Genomic DNA, 22,225 nt, shown 5'->3' with positions numbered 1-22,225 from the left:
AAGGTTGGGAAAATTTGTGTTTTACATAAATTAAACCATTTCAAGATTTTTTTTTCTGAGATTTTGACATATTTGCTGTCTTGTTTTGGCTAATGCCTCCGAATTTTTTTGCTTGGACTAATGAGCTGTTTTTCCAGAAATGAAGGACTTTTGCTTTCTACAATGGACAATACCTGGAGGGACTGATTTTCTTTCACACTGGAACCCATTAAATTTTCATCTAAGACTGCATTCCAACATCCATATATTCAATCTTCATCACCATGGAAATAATGGTCAAAAACAAAAAAGGGGGAGATGCTGCAGGAGGCCTTGTTGCTCCAGCCAGATAGGATACTGACAAGCAGCAAAGAGAAAGGGCCTCACACCGTGGGGCTGAAGATCTGTCATTCCTTTGCTTTTTGTTCTTGGTCATAGAAAAAAATTTATCAAAAAGTATATTAAGCAATAAATTATATATATCAACATATTGTAAGTAAATAGCATAAAAAATTGTTTGTTTAAAAATTAGTTGTTGGCAGTTTGGCCCACTTGACAATGGGAGACGGTTTGTTGAACATGCCTGACAAGCATCACAATTCAATAATTACAGTGGGTCCTTCTTTTGCCTTCTCTTGAAGTTTCTTGGAAAAGTTTTTAAATAAAACTATTTGAGTTAAAAAGTTTCTAGGTAGAAAAAGTTCTAATAGCTGAGTAACAGCCGGCCCCTGGTGTGAAGGCCATAAAAATAAAAAAAGTTCTTTCTTTACTTAAGCTTTAGCTGATGGAAATGTTCTGGTGACTATCAATTGTGTTAGGTTATTGTTTAGCTAAAACAATGAATTTTAGTGTAAGACTTAGTTTTTTATTGCCTTCTTGCTGAGAGCACCAAAAAAAATGCGCTAATTGTTTCTGCTTTTTTTCTATGAACTTGATAATGTAATCTCAATGCTTGCAAAAAACATATAAATAAAAAACCTACTGAGCCTTTCGGGCAGAAAATACTAACACCTCACAAAGTGTCGGTGTCTTCTCATTCCCTTCCCCCCAGTCCCTAAGTTTCAGATCACTCGTATTCGCCGACGCTGTCTCATCCTTTCAGGAACCCTGACACGACATTTTGCCGGAGGCTGATCCCCGGCAGACCCAGACAGGGACAGTTGTCTGCAGGGAAGCGTCCAGAACAGCACCTCCTAGAGTGCGCAGTTTCCACGGTCTTGCCTCCAAAGAGAGGTCGTGTTTCCAGGCAAGCAGGGCAAACATGGAGGGAGGGTTAAGTAGGTGTTATTGGAAATTGGAGTGCTCCAGGATCTTCAGGGGAGACAAGGATTCCTGACCTCCACTCACATAGCAGAAACAACCCCAAGCAAGCCAGCTCCTCACAAAGACACCAAGGATGGGAGCCCACGAGAGCAGCCCAAGAACCCAAACAAGGGATTGACGTCCCTGGTCTGAGCCCAGTTTTCTCCCTATGATGCCAACAATGCTTCTGTGAAGCTCTGTGTTCTCTCTTCCCAGCAGCTTTACCTTCTTGGCAAATGTAGGGGAGTACTTCAGGGGAAGGGCCTGCCTGTCCAGGGAATCTCCAACCCCGCACTGCTACATGCCCACAGCTGCCAGACCCAGTGCTCAGCACCCCAGGCACCTCGCCGGGGAGAATAAGAACATGCATAGGCAGACAGAGCCCTGCACCAGCTGCGACCTTTACAAAGCACACAACCCACTTCAGGATCGATTTGCCATGTGAACAATGCTGGAGAAAGAAAGGGCCAAGCCTTAAGAGGAAAGTGAATGATAATGCACAAAACTAGAAATACCAATGGCTGGAGGGTACACGAGAAGGTTCTACTCTCTTGCTTGGACCCCCTTGTGTACAGATACCAGATACTCACCAAGGCAATGGAGGTAAAAAAAAAATGCCTCTCTTGGCCTGTCACATCACATGCTTTTGAAAATGTCTAACATGGAGCCTCCCTGGTGGGACAGGGATTAAAGTCTCAGTGCTATCAAGCTATTGGCAGCCACTGCAGCATGAGTTCTATCCCCGGCCAGGGAGTTGACTCATATGGTGCAGCAGACCTCTCCTGTCTTTCTGGTATCACCCTCAGCAGTGTATTTCAGCAGACCCACCTGTACTGTTCCTCATTCTGTCTTTGCTGAATCCTCTCACCCCCTGGACCTCTGGCCTATAACCCAGTTCTTGTATGCATAAATATTTTAAAAAATAGCAAAATGTTAAGAACCCTATCCCACAGTCTACAGAGCTGTGACCCAAGGTTAGTATATCTCCTGACCCTCAAAAACACATCAAGCTTATGAAATATTGAACTATTTTGGATTTTGTAAACCCTGTGGCAAAACACATGTAGTCTGAGCAGTCTGCCTTCTCCGCCAATGAAGAGAAAATAATTTGGTTCCAGTGTGTTCTTCATAGCACAATTGCATGTGACCCATAAGTCTTAAAATTCGCACACCTTCCAGGCTAATGATGATTACCCAGTGGATCCACATTTGGCAATGATTATTACCCAACAGGCTTTAGAAATTCAGCTGCACCTGAAATTTTACCACATCATTGAATGAAGTGTCCACACTGCACACGCAGATGTATGCATACACACGTGAGGGTAGAGATGTTAAAATCATCCTGTAGTTTCTCCTTTCTCTGCCTTGGATGGCCTCCAAGCATGTTTAAAGGCCTTGGGATAGACCTTTAACATGATCATTCAAGAGAAAATTCGTGCTAGTTATACCCAAGAGCCTCATTTGTCAGCAGCTGGCCTGACGAGGCTTGGCCACAGCACCCAGTGGATTTCAGCGTTCGGGGGAGGGGGGGGTGTCACTGCACCGCGACAGACCTGCAGGCAGGAAGCCACGATGGCTGAGGAGTTCATTTTATCTGTAACCAATCACAAAGATAGCACAGCCATCCAGCCGGCTCAGAGGTACGTCTTCGTTCCTGGGGAGACTGATAGCCAGAGTCAGACACCTGTGCAGGTGGCTGGATGCCAGGGGAATTTACATACCTGGCTTCTCTTCCTGGAAACTGGAAACTATTATGGCCTAGAGGGACCTTGGAAATCATTTAATCCAAACTCCTAGTTTTGTGGAAGCAGCAGCAGTGACTGAGAAAATGTTGGTCCACCTGCAAGTCACCGCCATGCCGGTGGGGAGTCCCGTCCTCCAAGCCAAAGAAGTAGTCTTCCGCCCAGGAGCCCAGGAACCCATGCTGTTGTGCCTCTCCTCACCTGCTCTGCATGCTGGTACAACAGGGAGGGAGAGGAGAGACTTGTGCTGGTGTCTAGTACCAGCCTTCTCCTGAACTGGTTCACTGCAGGGCCTCTGCAGCAGAGGCGGTCTGAGCTGGCAGTCAGTGGCCAGCCACCTGCAGGTGCATGCCATGAACCAGCAGGGGGACCAGTTATGGAAGCCCCAGCTCAATTATAACATGACCCGCAGAGCGAGGCCCGCAACGTACCTGTGAAAATGTGCCATGAACTGGAAGGAATCACTCACAGTCATCTGCAAATATTTTTTTTCTCAAAAGTGAAAAGCTACCTCAGGTTTTCAGAAGCCAGGGAATCTCCCAGCTCCCAGGAAAGGCTCGGCTCTCCAAGCCGCTGTAGAAAAAGCCAGCTGGGACACATGAGTGTGCCCAGAACTGGGGGAAAGATAGGCTTGTCCATCACCCACACACGAAGAAGCCAGGAGTGTACATGGGCAGCATCTGCTCCAGATCTTCGATGTCAAAGTACACCACAGGGTGGCAATCAACGGTACAAGAGTAAAGCAAATTCCGGGTGAAAGCCACACAAAATATGATGCTCCCCAAGCTCCAAAATGCAAAGACAGACTTTGGGGGAGCAACAGCAGTCAGTGTGTGTATGTTCCCAGGGGTTTCTCCAGACAAGCGACAGAAGCCTCACATGTTCCCACCGCATGTGGGAATTTCCAGTCCTCTTCTCAGCAAGCACTTGTGTACCTTTTGTTACCGCATCTTTGATAACACCCCTGCAAACACTGTTGGTAGGTGTGTGTCTGACACACAGAGACAGACAGAGAGAGACAAAGTATAAAATCTTTTTTCCACTATGCATGACAAAAATATAAAGATGTCCCCTTGTTACATTCATGGAATATTTTATGCAACACAATCATAAAAAATGCTCACAGACTCCATCCTCAAAGGTTTAGTTTGGCATGGAAAAGAAACACGACAGCTAGTTATCCACCTACACCAAATCTTCACTTACTTTACAAGTTAAAATCATGATTATTATACACTCACTCCATAAATCTTCAGGACATGTGAAATGCAGGAGGATATTGCATTATACATGTTGCCTGGTAGTTTCCTGAAAACCTTCTCCGAAACACTTTCAGACACCTTTCAAGAACAGCAGGAACACGGAACACACAAGTACCACGTGAGAATGTGAATGCAGACACGGGTGCGTGTGCAAACACCCAGATGCTGCAGTCTCTGTAAAAACGGCCAGCTGCCTTCTCATGTGCACACTCACGCACATCCTTCAGCAAAGCAAAGTCCATTTCACTCATTTTCAAAACGACCAAGCACTGAGAACAAACTGTTAGTTCATTTTCTAATTCACTTGTGAAGCCATCTGCTGCACTTTGGTTTCTTCAAATAGTTCCGATAACTGTTTCAACTTTTTTGCTTGATATTGGCCCACTGAGGTTTCCTGGTTCTTTTCTATTCAGTCATAGGTCACTGTCAAATTCTAATCATGTTTTTATCTCTCTCAGGTAATTTAACTCAGGGGCCTATCAGCTTTGTAGTATACAGCCTTATTAAAAAGAACATTTCACAAGGAGGCCAGTTTCCCTGCAAAGTGGGATGGACACATGAGGAATGACATGAGGAAATACAGTCCAATTAGTGACCAGCAGCACCTTCCTATACTTGATCATTGGTGCTCAGAGGAAGATCTTGAGGGAACAGTGGGAAAAGTAAGGAGAGAACAGTTTTCAAATGGAAAAGCTGATAACCCCAAGGCTGGCAGGTGTGAGCTTGCAGTTTCTTCACACCTTTTGGTGATTAGGAAAGTGACAAGGTAAAGTGGGGCAGTGGAAAAGCACTGTTCCCCAGAGTGGAACAATACTATGGGGAGCTCTGAGGAACAGTAGAGAGTCCCTAAGGGCCCTACAAAAGGGCATCTATGCCCTCAGTAACCTGCTCCTCTCTAGCACCCCCTCCTGCTGTCAGGAGTCGCTCCTGCAACAAAGCTGAGCTGCTAATCTTCAGCCTGTGTTGGTGATTATTCCTCCTTCAGTAGAACACAAGAACCTAGCCCACCAGCAACATCATCAGGTTGAGAAGGACTGAAAGGGCAGTGCTGACCTAAAGCTAACTTGTGGCACCTTCACCTGATTATTTCACCTGTGCCCTCGTCAACATTTTACCTTGTAGATCCCACTGCTCTTTACCTTGTTTTCTTTGTTTTCTCTTTTTGAAGATTCATTCATTTATGCATCCAAGAACTGAAGTGTGGGGGGTGAGAGGGTCATCAGAGTGGGGAGTGGAACAGGCAGACTGAGTGAAATACACTGCTGAGGGGAACAGCAGGTGAGATTGGAGAAGTTGGCTGCACCACATGGAGAGCTACCTGGCAGGCCTGAGGTCAACCTCCTGCAGCAGAGGCCACAGACAGCTTTGTAGTGATGTGCTTAACCCCTTGAGCCAACAGGGAAGCCCCACCACTCCTTTCCTTACCCTTTCTATAAAAGCTCTCTGATTTTCTCTTTCCTTAGGACACGCTTTAAGATGTTATGAAAAGTGTAGACCAAATTATAGTTCTCTGCTATTACCAGCAAAGAAATAGAAAAAAGCATTTGGCCCAGTTAAATTCAGCGCTGTTCTCTCACAAAGGGTAAGGACTTGGCATAGTGAAGGCTTAGAGCTATCATACAACATTCTGTCGTGGCAGTGGCCTTGGACCTAGAAAGATGGCTTGAGCCGCTGGGGCTGCAGTCCCCATAGAAAGACACTCAGCACCCACCCTGCCTCCCACACCACCTCCTATCTCACCTGCCCTAGGACAGAGGGAGGGCAGAGCTGATGTACCAGCCTGTCTTGGTCTTAGGTCTGGACTGGAAGCCTGGCAAATCGTAGGCGTGCCCGCTCCTGGGATCTCTAGTGAGGAACAAAGCAACCTGTGCCCCTTCATTGACCTGGCAAGTCAGTTAAAAACATGGAGGGCCCTGGCTGGGTCCTAAATGCCTTCAGAGGCTGGAGATCTGGAAGGATGAGCTAGTGGCAGGGCTGTGGCTGGGGGTCTTGCACAGCCCTGGCAGGCCAAGAAGACACACTCAGCACACAGAGACTGCTCCAGGGAGCATCCCAGCAGGGAGCTTCTCAAGGGGATCCTAAGTTCGGTCTCTTGCAGTGTCACGCCAGGAGTGCAGGAGGGGGGTTATCTCCTCCTTCGCTGCTCTCTTTGGCTGAGGAGAAAGCACCAGATCTTCACTCCTTCCTCACTCCACACCCTTGCAAAATTGTGGGCACACAGAGTCAGCATTCCAAGGGTCACCTGCTTGGTAGGAGGGACATCCTCTGCTGGAAAACAGCAGGCCATGTGCAGGTGCCCACCCAGTCACAGCTGACACAGTGTTGGGGAAGTCAGGGATATAGAGGAAGGGCAGCCTGACAGCCAGAGGGAGTGAGGCCCAGCCCCTCTGCAGAGGTGAGAACAGAGACCCAGATGTGAGGCTGAGGGAGAAACTGACAGGCATCGAGGCAGAGAGAGACCCCAGCAAAGCCCTCCTGGACCTGTGGACCCTGCATCAGTGGCTTTCCACCCAAAGCCTTGGCACCCAGGCTCCCGTTCAGCCATATTCTGGCCGTGTGGGGGTTTCCCAAGGGATTCAGGTTGCAGTTCAGTGGGAGCAGGGGACCCCTCAGGATGGCATCCCCCAGGGGTCCAATGACAGGCCGGCCCTGGGACCTGGAGACTGCTGCCTGGTGGCGTAAGGCTGGAGGTCACCATGATGCTGGCTCCCAGATCTTGGGAGATGGTGTGGTTTAGGCCATTTGGCAGCAGTGAGTGTGGACCAGTCAGACCACCGCCCACCGGCCTCTCCCTGATTGTTTCTGAGAAGCAAGGGTGTGCCTAGCAAGTGTCCCCACAGGTGTCACACCCAACTTGTGAGCAGGTACTCCTCTGCCCACTGCAGAGTTCAGCCTTGCAGGGGTAGACCTGCCTGAACATGTTTACTGCTTCCTGCTGGGCCTGAAAATGGTAGCCCCAGCCCATATGCTGCCACCTCCTGTGCCCTCCTGTTGCATCACACCTGTTGGTGGGGATGCCCCTCACACAGCACCCACAACACATGGAGGGTGAGGCAAGGTCCGGGCCAGGTCCCCAGGGATTCTTCTGCAGTTGTCCTGGTGTTGGCGAGTGGTCCTGAGGAGGCAGGGGCTGGAGGTTATCTGGGGCAGCACACTCCTCAGGGCAGTGTTGCCCAGGGAGGCCCCTTGGCTGAGAGGACCCTGGATGCTGGCATTCAGGAGCAGACCCCCCTCTTCTGGCAGACAGGTGGACAGGCAACTGAGGCCTGGCCCCAGAGTGTGCAGGCAGGTTGCAGAGAAGGGTTGGTGCTAGTGACTGGGCATGCCTTGGAGGTGGTGGCTGAGGAAGAGGTGACTCTGGGAGGCATTGGACAGCATAGAGACCTGGGCAAGGGCAGAGACTTGGTGGTGGCAGTGGCTGTGGCAGGCAACGGGGAGCAGCCAGGGCCTAAACCCGCAGACATCACCCCATCCCTCCTGGAGGCACTGCAGGCCCTTCACTTAGAGTTTGAACCAATGAACTGGCAAGTCAGCTGCGCCAATTGCAGGCATCAGAATCGGCCAGCATCACAGCCCCATCAGCATTGCTGCCAAGGTACCATTATTCAGGGCATTCTTGCTGCTTCCTCTGGCAGGGTCACTGTGTGGCTGGCCTGTGGCAAGGGCTTCATGGGGCAAGACTTGGGGGGTGCTACGTGGGGGAGAGGGTAGGTGTGGACACTACTCAGGCCACACAGTAGTCCTCTTGGACCAAAGGGCTCAGATTCTGAGCACACTCATACCTTGCTGGCCCGGAAGCCTTGGCAGAGAGCCTGGATCTTCTCCTTGCTGATTACATGGGATGCTTTGGGAGGGATGGATGGGTGCAGGAGGGAATTAGTGAGGAGACTTGGGAGTCATTGTTGCAAACCGGGTGAGTAACTGAAGAAATGCTTTCCATACAAAGTTCATGTTCAATGAACAGGTGGCCCTGGGGGTGAAGCCACAGACACAGCCCCAGAGACTGCTTGTGTCTGGTCCTCAGCAACTGGGTAGCTGATGGGAGTGGGGATGAGGATCTCCCAGGGAGCAGGGCCTGCCTATATTGCTTCAGGGACACACACCACCCAGGTGGGTAGGGTGGGCCTGCCTGTAGCTGGTGCTGCAGCAGTGGAGAGACTCTGGTGATCTCCCCTTCATGGCGGCTTGAAGGTCTCTCAGTCAGTTGATAGACCTTAACCACCCTTGCCCTGTTGGTCCAGCCCCATCCTCCTCAGTGGCAGCAGTCTCCATTGCTGCACCTCCCCTTGCAGTGACCTTTAGGGTTAACCGTCCCTAGGTCCGGCTGGGCAACCAGCGCGCAGGGGGTGAACAGCATAACACCCTGAAGCAGAGGAAGTACAGCGGAAGTTCCCTGAAAAGGCAGAAGCTTATCAAAAGATAACGACCACCAGGAACCACTACAAGAATGCTAAAAATCTTATCCTGTCTTTCTAGAACTACAAACTTTAATCCCTTATTGTCTTTCTAAACTTCCTTCCTTCTTCTATAATGGTCATTGCTTGTTATGTAGATCACCTCCCTGATGGTGATAGACTGAGCCCATGAGCAAGCTGATTTCATTGATATTCATTGTCCCTGTGCTTTTGGAAAACATATATATATATTGGTCACAAACTCAAAGTAAATTACACTCAGATTTTCACTCTTGAAGTGTGTCTGTTTGTCATTTCTTTCACCGATGCCCTGACCACCCTGCACGCTTCTCTCAACCCTGAGGTGGCCTCATCGTCTACTGCTGTGCTGGTCCGCGGCACTCCATGACCTTAGCCAGTTTGTGAACCACCCCCAGATGTCAGCCTGGCTGAGTGACCTAGATGAAGACATGCTGGGCTACATGATCAACCTGAAGGTGAGCCCAGGGAGAGGGAGTCTGTGGGGCCGGGGAAGCTTCAGGGAAAGGACTGATCCCTGGTAAGGGTGAGGAAAGAGTTGTTCCCCTGGATGGAGGTCTTCACCCACTCCTCCACTCCATACTGTCGGGTGCTGCTGTGGGGCGCCTTGTTGCTCCAGCCACATAGGATGCTGACAAGCAGCGAAGAGAAAGGGCCTCATACCGTGGGGCTGAAGATCTGGCATCCCTTTGCTATTTGTTCTCGGTCATAGTGAGAGAAAAATTTATTAGAGAGTATATTGGGCAGTGGATTGTACGCATCACCAGACTGTGGGTGGATGGCATGGAAAATTATCTGTTTAGAAATTAGTTATTAAACAATTTGGCCCACTTGACAATGGGAGATGATTTATTGTACATGCCTGACGAGCATCCCAGCACAACTATTATAGTAAGTCCTTCTTTTGCTTTTTTGGAAGTTCCTTTTTATTTAGAAGTTTCTTAGGAAAGTTTTTAAATGAAGTTGACTGTGTTAAGAAGTTCCTAGGTAGAAAAAGTTCTGATAGCTGAGCAGCAGCTGGCCTCCGGCTGAAGACCACATGAATAGAATAGCCTTTTGATGCTTAGGCTTTAGCTGATAGGGATGCACTGGCAGCTATCCACTGTCTTAGGTAATTGTCTAGCTGAAACAATTAGTTTTAGTGTTAGGTTTGGTTTTTTATCTTTTAACCTTGAAGGCTACCGACTAGCTGAAACCGTAGGAGCCAGTAGTCCATGGGAATAAAATACACTGATTGTCTCTGCTTTATACATGATAATGCATTTTTTTCTGATTGCTAAAAATGAATAAATAAAGAGCTGCTGAGTCTCTCGGCAGAAGATACTTGCACCTCATCCTGTGTCAGTGTCTCCTCACTACCTCATCCCCTTCCCCTCAGTCCTTTAAGCTGCACCTAGGCTGTCTTTTCCTTTCAAGGACTTCTAACCTGACATTTTGCCGAAAGCTGGTCTGCAGCAAGGTGCATGATGGCAGATTGCTGCAAGCTCTCCTTGCTTTTTGGAACAACCCCTACATCCATGATGAAATGGTTGTCTAGGGGTATCTCGTGCACATGTAAGGGACCTCCCAGGTGGGCAATAGTAGGTGGGGAGGACTGACCTTGAATTACTGGAACCAGCAGGCAGGTGCCTTCTCAGACAGACCTCTTCTGGCAGGATACAGGCCCTCTCACTCCACTTCCATTCAGTGGCACCAGGCCTAAGATGGGAGGACTACAGTCGCAGGCAATGACAACAGTTTTCTTAAGTTCTTCAGCGGGCTCTCAGAACACAACTTTGCAGGCTCTAGCAGGGTTGCCAGGTGGTTCCTCCCTAGCAAAAGCCTTGGATAGCCTGGGTGAGTTTCACTATCAGGGTGGAGTTTTGGTCTTATCACTGTCCTGCTGCCCCTGGCAGATCATTTGCCAGGGCCTGTGGCCAGATTTCCTGCAGTACTACCTGAGGAGGAAGGCACACAGAGAAGGAACCATGAGGAGAGTTGAGCTTCCCCTGGGGGATGGCTGCCCAAGTGTATGTGTGCAAATAAATGTGTTGATTCTGGAGCCACTTTATTAGTAGACTTTAGAAAATAAACTAATAATATTAGCCTTATTTTTAAGACATTTTGTTTGGGTTAAAAGCCCTTTCATTTGAACACAAAGTAACATTTACCTCCTAGAGCCTCTGGGCCCAGAAATTTAATGTTTAAGCTTCAGAGCCAACAAACTAAATTTCATAATTAATCAAACACAAATTGTTCCCATATAAGCACATCCATGTACATGTAGGATAAAAATGAGATACTCTACTTCAAAGTCAGTTGATAAACTATGACCTCCCTAAAAAGACCATTTAATTTTTTATTGCTTTATAATAGGTCTCAGGTATGTGATTTGTGCCTTTAGCATGAAGTAGTACAAAACAGAAAAGTAATAGTTAAGCACTGTTAATAAAAGTATTGGTGAGTCAATCCCTAGAAAGAAACAAAACACATTAGGAAACACAATTTGCTACCTGACACAATACAGAGAAAAATGAATGCTGACATCAGAGGCAGTACCTCAGTGACCTGCACCCCCAGTGGAGCCCCCCAGGTCACTGCAGGGCTGGACATCAGGTACCCACAGAGTAACTAGATTCGGCTTGCCTTGCTCTTCATCTTGGAGAGTGTCCTTTACCCACTCCTCCGCTGAGGCTTGTTGGCCATCTGTCTCCTCCCCAAGCTCCTCTTCTGTTTTATTCTAGGTTTCCACCCACTCAGGTCCCTCCATCCTGACTGCCACCACCACAGAGTTCTCTCTTCCTTTTGATCTCCTCTGCCTGGGTACCTGTGCATGTGCATCTGCCAGGTGGAGATCCAGGGCCAGGGCCAGGCTATAGACATACAGTGAGGTGCAGAAACACCTCCTTTCTGGCACCTAGGCCTCTGGCCTCCCTGTAGCTGACAATCTGTCCTTTGTGCACAGGGCGTTCGCATGGGCCTGGGTGTGCTAATATCTTTGCAAGATAAATTCAGCCACCCCTGGCAAATGCTCAGCTGCCTAGACAAACTTCCAGACATGCCAGTCATGCAGTGGGAAATAAGTGAATTTGGGGAGGACACAAACCTCCTGCCTGGCCCATTTTTCCAACTGCTTGGGGGTCAGGGAAAGAAGGGCTGGGTGCTTCCTTCTTCACAACTTGGCCTTTGGTTCTGGATCACTCGTTTCCATCCCCATAAGTTCCCATCAGGAGAAGCCATATGATAAACACATGCATTCCTGCAAAGTGGGCAGGAAAGATTCAAATCCCAAAGTCCTTAGTTTTCACTTCATTCTTATTTATTTTCTCTATTCTTTTCTTAAGATTATTTATTTATACAAGCACTGGGTACAGTCAGACGCCAGGGAGGGTGAGAGGATTCACCAGAGCCAGAGCGGGGAGCAGAATAGGCAGAATGACGAAACACACTGCTGAGAGGAGCAGTGGGCAGCAGGAGAGGTCTGCGTGCCATCTGGGGCCCTCACTGGAGGTCAGGAATCGAACCGGCGCTGCAGAGGCTGTAGGCAGCTTCTCAACCCAGCGCTCAACAGCTGTGCCACCCGGGGAGGCCCTATTTTCTCTATTCTTATATTGGTTGATTATTTCATTCATTTCTACACATTTTATTTCCTAAAAACGTTTTCCCCTTGTTTTCCTAATCAAAGTCTTTTGGTTTATAAATTTCCCTCTATTTGATTGTGGGATCTCACTGGCTTTGATATGTAACAAATTTATTTACCCTTCTTTTCCCATTCCTAGAAACTCTTTTGAGAAATATTTATTTAGAATAATGATATTTGGAATTATACTTAGGACGATTTCAGTTGTGAAATCTATGGGGTTCACATTACAGTTTTATTAGATTTCAAATTTAACTTTTTCTCAGAGGTAGCTTCTCTCACACAAACTCTCATCCCTTTAATGTGTTAACACTGGTGATAGAATAGTTACTATTTGCATATTATATGTAATCTCTACGAATTTTCTATTAAATCAACCAAAATGTGGTTTTAAAATCATCTGGTGTTTTTGGGGGGCCTCCCGTGTGGCTCAGGCAGTTGAGTGCAGAGCTGTGAAGCTGTCCGCAGCCTCTACAATGCCAGTTTGATCCCTGCTGGCCAAGGAGCAACCTAATGTCACAGCAAACCTCTCCTGTCTTGCCCGCTGCTCCCCTCAGCAGTGTATTTTCTGTCAGTCTGCCTGTTCTGTTCCCCATGCCATCTCTGGTGAATCCTCTCACACTCCCACACATCTAGACTATACCCGGGTTCTTGTATAAATAAATAAATCTTACCAAATGAAATGAAATGAAATCATCTGTTTTTTGGTTTTCCTCCACTTTTAACCTTGTAATTATACTGTCCTTGCTCTGTGAGTTAACAACTTGAATGTGGCTCCATCACTGTTGCCTGAGAGTTTTCTTGTTTTCAGTAATATTGTGAGTGGCATACATGTTGATATTTTAAATATTTTCCAGGTGCATAAAAGTTCACTTTTGCTGGGCCTCCCTGTTGGCACAAAGAGTTAAGAAGCTACCTATAAAGCTATCCACAGCCAGTGCAGCACACGTTCTACCCCCAACCAGGGAGCTACCCCCATGGTGCAATTGTCTCTCCTATCTCACCAGCTGCTCCGCTCAGACATGTATTTCAGTCACTCTGCCTGTTCTTTCCCCACACAGTCTCTGGTGGATCTTCTCACTCCCACCACAACACCTCTGGCCTGTACCCCAGGTCTTGTATGCATAAATAAATAAATCTTAAAAAAAAGTTCATTTTTGTTTCCCACAGGTCACACCTCTTTATATTTGTTTAAATTTCTTTTTCCAATAAAGTTCAGGATAACGAGATATGAATCACCTAGAAGATACATTTCCATCATTTCAGCTGTGATTTCTCCTCTTTTAGGTCATATTCACACCAACAAAGGATCCCTTACATTTTTTTTATTGTGCTCTACAACATGCTCCTTTGCATTACAGTATAATTTACTTACAAACATGGATTTTACTATAGCCCTGGATGGGGCTTTCCTATAGCCCTGGTTGGGACAGTATAATTAAAGGGTTACTTCAGGATAACAAAAATGCCCCAACACAGAGCAAGCAAAACAACTGAAGAGAAGGATTAAACCGAATAAAGGTCAGGACTCTGGGAGATAAGAAAGACACATTTTAGACAGTTTATGGAGGTCCGGTTAAACTAAACTAATTTTGAAAATGAGCCAGATAAGAGTCATGCAGACATGTTTATTTACTCAGTGTTTCTTTCAAAAGCATATATCATTCACTAATTATTAAATCCATCTGATATTTGTGTGTACATGTGTTTAGATGTAGGAATACATTTTAAATTATTCTACACATATACAATGATGACAGACCATTATTAAAGAACGTGATCCTATCAGTTTTTTCCTCAAGGATTACAAATGTACTTGCTATATATTACATGTGATTTATTTATTGTGTCTGGGTCTGGATAGTTGTATGTGTATATGCATAACTCTGTCAGTCATCTCTACTCTTTACTGTATTTATCCATCACTTCACCAATATTATCTATTTTAATTAAAAAGGATTTTATGTTGGGGTTTAATTTCTGGTAAATTTCACTACTTTGTACACACAAAACAAATCACTGCACAAAATTTAGCACAATATCCTTGGTTGTTATTGGAATATGAGGATTATTTCATCCTTTCTCCACTCATTGGGATTTTAGTGGAATGCAAGGAATTTACATATTTGTGTTTTCATTAAAATCACAAACAATGGGTTATATCACTATAAGATATCCAAGGTTTTTTTTGTGTGTACAGTTGTAAAAATTCCTGTATGTAATTGCTAATTTCTCTTTTATTTACTTCTATGATAACTTATTTTCAAGTTATTATCACTTGCTATTTAATTGTTTTCTAAGAAAACTACCTATTTATTGAATACTTAACATATACTGATGGTAATTTATCTAGCTAAGACATGCTAATACTAGTTTGGTTTAAGCAGTCTGAAAATATAAATGATTTTGTCTTCTATTCTAATATTGAAATAAATAAATAAATAAATAAATAAATAAATCTTCATTGGTGTTTATTATCTAAGCTGAAGAATTTAATAAGGGTGATGAACTAGTTTGTCTTATTTCTGCACTAACTGGAATACAAATTTTCCAGCATTGCATTTAGAGAGATCATTGTTATTTCTGGATAATATTTACATATTTAAACACTTTCTTTACCATTTCTCTTAGAATTACTTTCTAAGGACTGTCTTACTTGGATTTGTCTTTATCAAAATTTATTGCCATGACACTGGAAGGGATCATGCTCAGTGAAATAAGCCAAAAAGAAAAAGAAAAATACCGGATGGTCTCACTCATAGCAGGAATCTAGAAAACTTAAATAAGGGACCAGGAAAATGAATAACTATAAGAAAGTGAAAATCAAAATCAACAAAAAACTATGAACCAGAGACACTTTTTGGGGGGTGGGGGGTGGGAGGGGAGGGATTGGGGTCAGAATGGGGGGGTTGCAATTGTATGGGGAATATAAAAAATAAAATTTATTATAAAAAAATTTATTGCCATGAGTTATATTGATATACATCTTAAAACTTCAGTATAACTTATTGTTTTGGGGAAGTAGACCTGCATAAAATCTGTCAACATTTATTTAGAATTTTTCAGTTGCATTCCAAAGGGAAATTATTCTCTTTTTTAAAAAATTGTTATCAAATTTAAAATGGAATGTGAAACTTATATTCAAAATAAATTCAGACAATCTGCATATTATCCGTGGTCAGTCAGCAGATTATGTCATCCACAAATTTAATACTTTGGCATAAACGTTTGAAATGAGGGCAACTGAGAAGTGGTAAACACAGGAAAAATTACTGCTCTTCCACTTTTTTTTCCTTTGGACTAAAAGCCAAACTTATATTTTGAAGTGTCCTTCCTCGACTCATGCCAGGAAAGGCAAAATCAGCCTGCAAACAACAACAGAGGAGACTAGCTAACAAATTCTGCTAAAGTTTCATCTCCACCCTTGCAAAACTAAAACCACATTATTTTGGTTTTCTTTTTTTTTTTTTTAATTTGTTTATTTATACAAGAATCAGGGTACAGGCAGATGTGCGGGAGGGTGAGAGGATTCACTAGAGACAGAGCGGGAAACAGAACAGGGAGATTGACCAAGTACACTGCTGAGGGGAGCAGCGAGTGAGACAGGAGAGGTCTGCTGTGCCATGTGGGATTATTGCCTGCCAGCCAGGATCGAACCCAGCCTGAAGACTCTGCAGACAGCTTCACAGTGCAGCACTCAACCGCCTGCACCACCAGGGAGGACCCTACTTTATTTTTTTTTTAAATATTTATTTATTTATGCATACAAGAACTGGGGTATAAGCCAGAGGTGCAGGGCTGAGAGGATTCACTGAGAGAGGAGGGAGCAGAACAGGCAGATGTATTGAAATATGCTGCTGATAGGAGCAGCAGGAGAGGTCAGCTGGGCCATCTGGGTAAGCTAACTGGTGGGCCAGGAATCAAACTAGTGCTGTAGTGGCTGGGAGTAGCTTGATAGTGCTATCTCTAACCCCTGTGACACAGGGAAGGCCCCCACCTTCCTTTGACTTAGCATTTCTGAAGACCAGTTCTAAGCCACATCTTTCGTGGTCCTCCTTTTCCCCGGTACTGGCATGCCTGTTCATGAGGGAAGCATGTCATCTGTGTTAGCAAGATTCTACTTGCCATTTATTCTGTTAATTTGCCTTTTATTACAGGGATGTCATCCAGAACTCAGGTGGGCTCAGGGGAAATGATGCTACCTGTCCCTACAAATCTTTCTAGAGTAATCTGAACCAGTACTTCTCACCCTGAGCACACTGGAAAGGTGTGAAGTTACAGCTCTACTCCCATCCCATTACTGCCACCCTCAATGTCCATTCATTCACACTGATGTTGTAACAGGGAAGTCCCCAGGAAAACGGGAGGTTCCAGGTTCTCAACATCAACTACGGAGGATGGAGCTGAGGAGGAGGAGAAGCTGCAGAGAGGACTAGAGAAAGGAAGGAAGAAAGATGGGGAGCAAAGGGAGACCTGGAGGAGGAACATGGAGCAGAGAGAACAGTGAAGAAGCTGCACTTGCTTCCTGGTCTTGAAACAGGTGTTGGTTGAAGTAGATGTGCCTGAGGGTCACATGGGGAGGTTAATAAGGGCAGCTTTTATTTGATTTTGATTGTGCTCCTTCTGTCCCAGACTTGCTGGTTCCCTTCTGTCCCTTTCCTCTGGGTCCCAGCAGGAGGTGCTCTACAATTGGTCAGGACTCCCAGGCCTCAGTGATGCTGCTGTTTTCCAACCCTGATGGCTAGGCATTTTATTTTATTATTTTTTTATTTCTTTTGCATCAATTTTTTAAAAAATAAATTTTATTTTTATATTCCCCATACAGTTGCAACCCCCTTATTTTGGCCACAATCCCTCCCCTCCCGCCCCCCAACCCCCATAGAGTGTCTCTGGTTCATAGTTGTTTGTTGATTTTGATTTTTACTTTCTTATAGTTATTCAATTTCCTGGTCCCTTATTTAAGTTTTCTAGATTCCTGCTATGACTGAGACCATCTGGTATTTTTCTTTTTCTTTCTGGCTTATTTCGCTGAGCATGATCCCTTCCAGCGCCATCCATGTTGCTGCAAATTGCATGTGTTTATCTTTTTTGAATGCTGAGTAATATTCCATGGTGTATATGTACCACATCTTCTTGATCCAGTCATCTATTTTTGGGCATTTGGGCTGTTTCCAAAGCTTAGCTATTGTAAACAGTGCTGCTATAAACATAGGGGTGCAGGTGTTCTTTGGAATTGATGTTTCTGTGTCCTTTGGGTAAATACCTAGGAGTGGAATTGCTGGATCCTATGGAAGCTCTATGTTTAGTAGGTCCAGAAATCTCCACACAGCTCTCCACAGTGATTGGACCAGTTTGCACTCCCACCAACAGTGCAGGAGTGTTCCTTTTTCTCCACACCCTCGCCAACATTTGTTGTTGCTAGTTTTATTAATATGTGCCATTCTCACTGGTGTGAGATGGTATCTCATGGTAGTTTTGATTTGCATTTCCCTGATGACAAGTGATGTTGAACATTTTTTCATATGCCTGTTGGCCATTTGCATTTCCTCTTCAGAGAAGTTTCTTTTTAGCTCTTTTGCCCATTTTTTGACTGGATTATTTTCTTTGTTGTTGTTGAGTCTTATCAGCTCTTCGCAGATTTTTGTGATCAGTCCTTTATCATTAGTGTTGTGTGCAAAAATGTTCTCCCAGTCGGTGGGGAATTTTCAAAATACTTAATTCTGTTTAACACTGCGTTTTGTGGATGCAAGACATTTTAGAGTTATAGGTTCAAACCTGTTCAAAATTGTGACCACACCACACCTATCACCAAAGCCCTTAGAATCCTCTCCCACAGACAACTCCAATGCTCTCTGGTAGCCATGATTCTATTGTCACATTTCTAGGGTTCGTGGCCGTTAGTTATACTCACCCCTTTGCTTTGTCTCACTATATTCCGTGTATGAGTAAAACCATCTGATATTTTTCTTTCTTCTTCTCATTTATTTCACTAGCATCATGCCCTCCAGTTCCACTCAAGTTGTCACACTTGGCAAGAAAATTGCAGCTTTTTAATAGCTCCATAGTATTACTCTGTTTATAGAGTCCACTTCACTTACCTTTCCTCCATACTTTGGTTGATTCCATAAATTGGGTGTTGTCAACAGTGCTGCAGAGAGCCCAGGCTTGCAGATACCCCTTTAATTAATTGGTTTGTATTTTCAGATAGATGCCTTGAGCCAAAGAAAAATGCTGGGATCCATTTTCAATATTTTGAGAAACCTCCATAGTGTCTTCCACGGGGATTGGAGCTGCCCACATCTCCACCAACACTGAATGAGGGCTCCCACATGGGTGTCCCTAGAGGAGTTTACTGGCCAAGTGTCACCCTGTGCAAGAAGACCTCAGTCCCTCTACTGTCCCACGGCATGGCATCTGTGGCACTCCACACATGGGGAATTGAATTCCATGGGGAATTCAAGGGCTCCAAGTGTCTTCCTCTCTTTGTTTTCCAGTGGAATCTGAGCCCCCTTGGAGATGGCCCCAGGACCTGGGGGTCAGTGGCCCAGGCTGGTGTGTGCACAAATAAGCCCTTAGCCTAAGTCCTTGCCCTTGGATGTGACTACTGATCAGTCTTAAAGCCACCCCTTTGAGCGACACAGATTCAAATAAATGTGATGTAGTTTACTGAGAAATAGACTTCAATTTTACTCTTTTTGGCTTCAGAATTTGCCTTCCAGTTGACAGGAAGTTTGAAGCATTACAGATAACCCAGACAGCAATCCCAGGGCCCTGACCCGATCAGCTGTGTGACCTGGGGCAGGCCTGTGCTGTGAGAGATGGGAAGTCTAAGTGCTTGGGGCAGTGAAGGTCAACTGCTTTGCAGTGTTGGAGGAGGAGAGGACTCGCCTTTCAGTCTGAGGAGATTGGGCTCAGCATTGAGAGATTAGCCCACCTGCCCACATGCCAATATCCAGGTTCAGGTTGTTATGGAAAACATGTTCAGCCTGAGCATGGAAGGAGCACACAACTCTCCAAGAACAAGCGAGTTCCAGGAGGGTTCTCCTGGAAAGATCTGGGCCCAGAACATACATCAAGGCTTCCTTTTATACTCACATTAACATAGGTTACATTGGTAGGTTCAACTGATTTATGTTTATTTATCCTTCAGATGGAGGAAGAGCAAAGGGGAGTCCAGGGGTCTGTGACATGGAAGGGGGAAGGGGCAGCAGAAGAGTAGTAGAGCAGGCTGGCCCTGCTATCATGACCCTCCTCTTAGCATGCAGCCTTGCTAGATAAAGACCAGTCATAAATCCATCAGACAAAAAGAGAATTTGAAAGCGAAAGGGAAAGCAAACTTGCTACTTGCACTGGGGTTGGAATGTTTATCTGATGGTGCTGCAGCAGGCCTTGTTGCCCCAGCCAGATAAGACACTGGCAAGCAGAGAAGGTAAAGGGACTCACACCTTGGGGCTGAAGTTAAAGGGCCTCACACTGTGGGGCCGGAGATTCCTTGTGCCTCACACCGTGGGGCTGAAGATCTAACATTCCTTCACTTTTTGTTCTTGGTCATAAAAGGAGAAAAATTTCCCAAAAAGTACATTAGGCACTACATTATATGCATCAGTATACTGCAAATAAACGGCATGGAAAATTATCTGTTAGAAATTAATTATTAAACAATTTGGGCCACTTGACAATGGGAGACAATTTATTGAACATGCCTGACAAGCATTACAGTACAATAGTTATAGTAGGTCCTTCTTTTGCCTTCCCTTGAAGTTTCTTGGGAAAGTTTTTAAATGTAGCTATTTGAGTTAGGAGTTTCTAGGTAGAAAAAGTTCTGATAGCTGAGCAGCACCTGGTCTCCGGCTGAAGGCCATGTGAATAGAATAGTCTCTTGATGCTTAGGTTTTAGCTGATAGGGATGCACTGGCAGCTATCCACTGTCTTAGGTAATTGTCTAGCTGAAATAATAAGTTTTAGTGTTAAGCCTGGCTTTTTATCTATTAACCTTGAAGGCTACTGTCTAGCTGGGACCTGTAGGAGCCAGTAGTCTATGGGAATATAATACACTAATTATTTCTGCTTTACACATGATAATGTATTTTTTATTACTAATAATGAATAAATAAAGACCTGCTGAGTCTCTTGGCAGAAGATACCAGCACCTCACCAAGTGTCAGTGTCTCCTCATTCTACCTCATCCCCTTCCCCTCAGCCCTTTTGTTTTCACCGATGCTGTCTCATTATTTCAGGAACCCCTGACACGACATTTTGATGGAGGCTGGTCCCCGGCATGATGGGACATTTTCATTCCCTCCTTTGGTACCTCTTTATGCCCCAGGATATCATAAGGCATCCTCCAACTCAGGGGTAACAGCATTGTTGCCTAGTGGCTGGTATGGGGTGAGAAGCAACTGGAGATTAATTTTTATATTTGCACAGATACGAATTCTGTGATCATATTATGTAAACAGGGGTCAAAAGTGAGCACCAGGAACAGTGAAGCCAAGGGCCCAGTGAAGAGCATCAGCCACAGGAACCACTGAGTGATAGAATCCCACCAGGTTGACTGATGTAGGGCTTTCCGCTTTCAATTAATTCAGTCCTGGAGCTGGTGGAGTCTCTCCTGAACCACCCCAGACCAATTTTGCATAAAACAACATTCTTCTTGTATTATAGACAGGTATCTCCTTAGGAAGTGGTGCTGATTTAGGAGTACCACAGATGCCAGGGCGTCAAGGTGCTGCTGGAGGGCTAAAGCTGACTGGGTGAGGGTCAAAGTTTGACGTGAGTTGGGTATAACACACCTCAGATGATTCTAATCCAGCTTCATAGTAGCCCAGGAAGCAGTCAGCAGACCCCCTACTAGTGTGATGGCCATGGGGGCTCTTTTTGTATGATGATGGGGTTTCTATACCAAGTTGCGTCCCTCCACATTAAGACAATGGGTCAGGCATCAGAGTGACAAGGAAACATGACCAACTACATGGGATAATGCACTGATGTATCCCCTGAGCACAGCTAGGAAAGTACCCTTTGGTGCACAGATCCAGGACCTATGAGTTAAAGGAGTTGTGGTGTTTCCCAACAAGAGCACTGGACCTAGGACAGGATTTGAAGGGGAGTTAGGTAAAGTCTTTGTGGAGGAAACACTTGTTGGTCTAGTATGACTCCTGTATAGCAGACAGGACCTGGCTTCATGCAGATCCAGCAGTCGGAAGTGAGGGCTGCACTGGAGTGGCTAAGAGCTGAGTACAACGCGTTAATCATGCCCGGAACACACACATTTGTTGGGAGAGATCAGGGGAAGGCCAAGGTAGCAGAAGACCAAGTTGTTACTTTGTCTTTTTTGGAATTAGTGTCAGTATGGGTATGAATACAGACTTAATCATGAAGGTAACCACAGGATGTCTTGGCAAGTTCATCAGACCTAGTTGGAGCATGATACTGGTTATGCACATGGTGGTGCTTAGATTTTTTTTTTTCAGAAGGGTAATGTGCCAACGTTGTAAGAAGGTTTAAGGGAGGCACATCTCACATAGCTGCATGAACACCCAATCATCATGCTTATGAACTGGATAAGGATCTGGAGCTTAGATTTTTTTTTTTTTAATAGACGCATGTTTTATTTATTTATTTATTTATTTGTTTGTTTGTTTGTTTTGTTTATACATGCACTGGGTACAGTCAGAAGCGCGGGATGGTGAGAGGATTCACCAGAGCCAGAGCAGGGAGCAGAGCAGGCAGAAGGACCGAAGTACACTGCTGAGGGGAGCAGCGGGCGGCAGGAGAGGTCTGCGTGCCATGTGGGACCCTCCTCCAGTGGCCGGGGAGCAGCCGGGGATCGAACCGGCGCCGCAGAGGCTGCGGGCAGCTTCACAACCCAGCGCTCAACCGCTG

At 45.4% G+C, this 22,225-nt stretch overlaps 1 protein-coding gene and 1 non-coding gene across 3 annotated transcripts in view; both read right to left on the bottom strand.

Moving 5' to 3' along the window:
- The window catches only part of LOC119250756 (amelogenin, X isoform-like), a 43,563-nt gene extending 32,910 nt beyond the window's left edge, over positions 1-10,653 (bottom strand). For both annotated transcript variants that reach the window (XM_037518375.2, XM_054697638.1), the window contains exon 1: positions 10,321-10,653. The gene's annotated coding sequence lies outside the window, so the exon portion shown is untranslated. The remainder of the gene's footprint in view (positions 1-10,320) is intronic.
- Positions 10,654-21,807: 11,154 nt separating this feature from the next.
- LOC119250908 (small nucleolar RNA U13) lies at positions 21,808-21,911 on the bottom strand. Its single transcript, XR_005126443.1, has one exon. It is a non-coding gene; the product is annotated as a small nucleolar RNA U13 (small nucleolar RNA).
- Positions 21,912-22,225: the final 314 nt, after the last annotated feature.

This window comes from Talpa occidentalis, unplaced genomic scaffold (genome assembly GCF_014898055.3).
Source record: "Talpa occidentalis isolate TD23 unplaced genomic scaffold, MPIMG_talOcc4v2.1 talOcc4.18, whole genome shotgun sequence".
Classification (NCBI taxonomy): Eukaryota; Metazoa; Chordata; class Mammalia; order Eulipotyphla; family Talpidae; genus Talpa; species Talpa occidentalis.
Note: the sequence above shows the minus strand (reverse complement) of the source record. Positions and strands in the feature narration are given on the sequence as shown.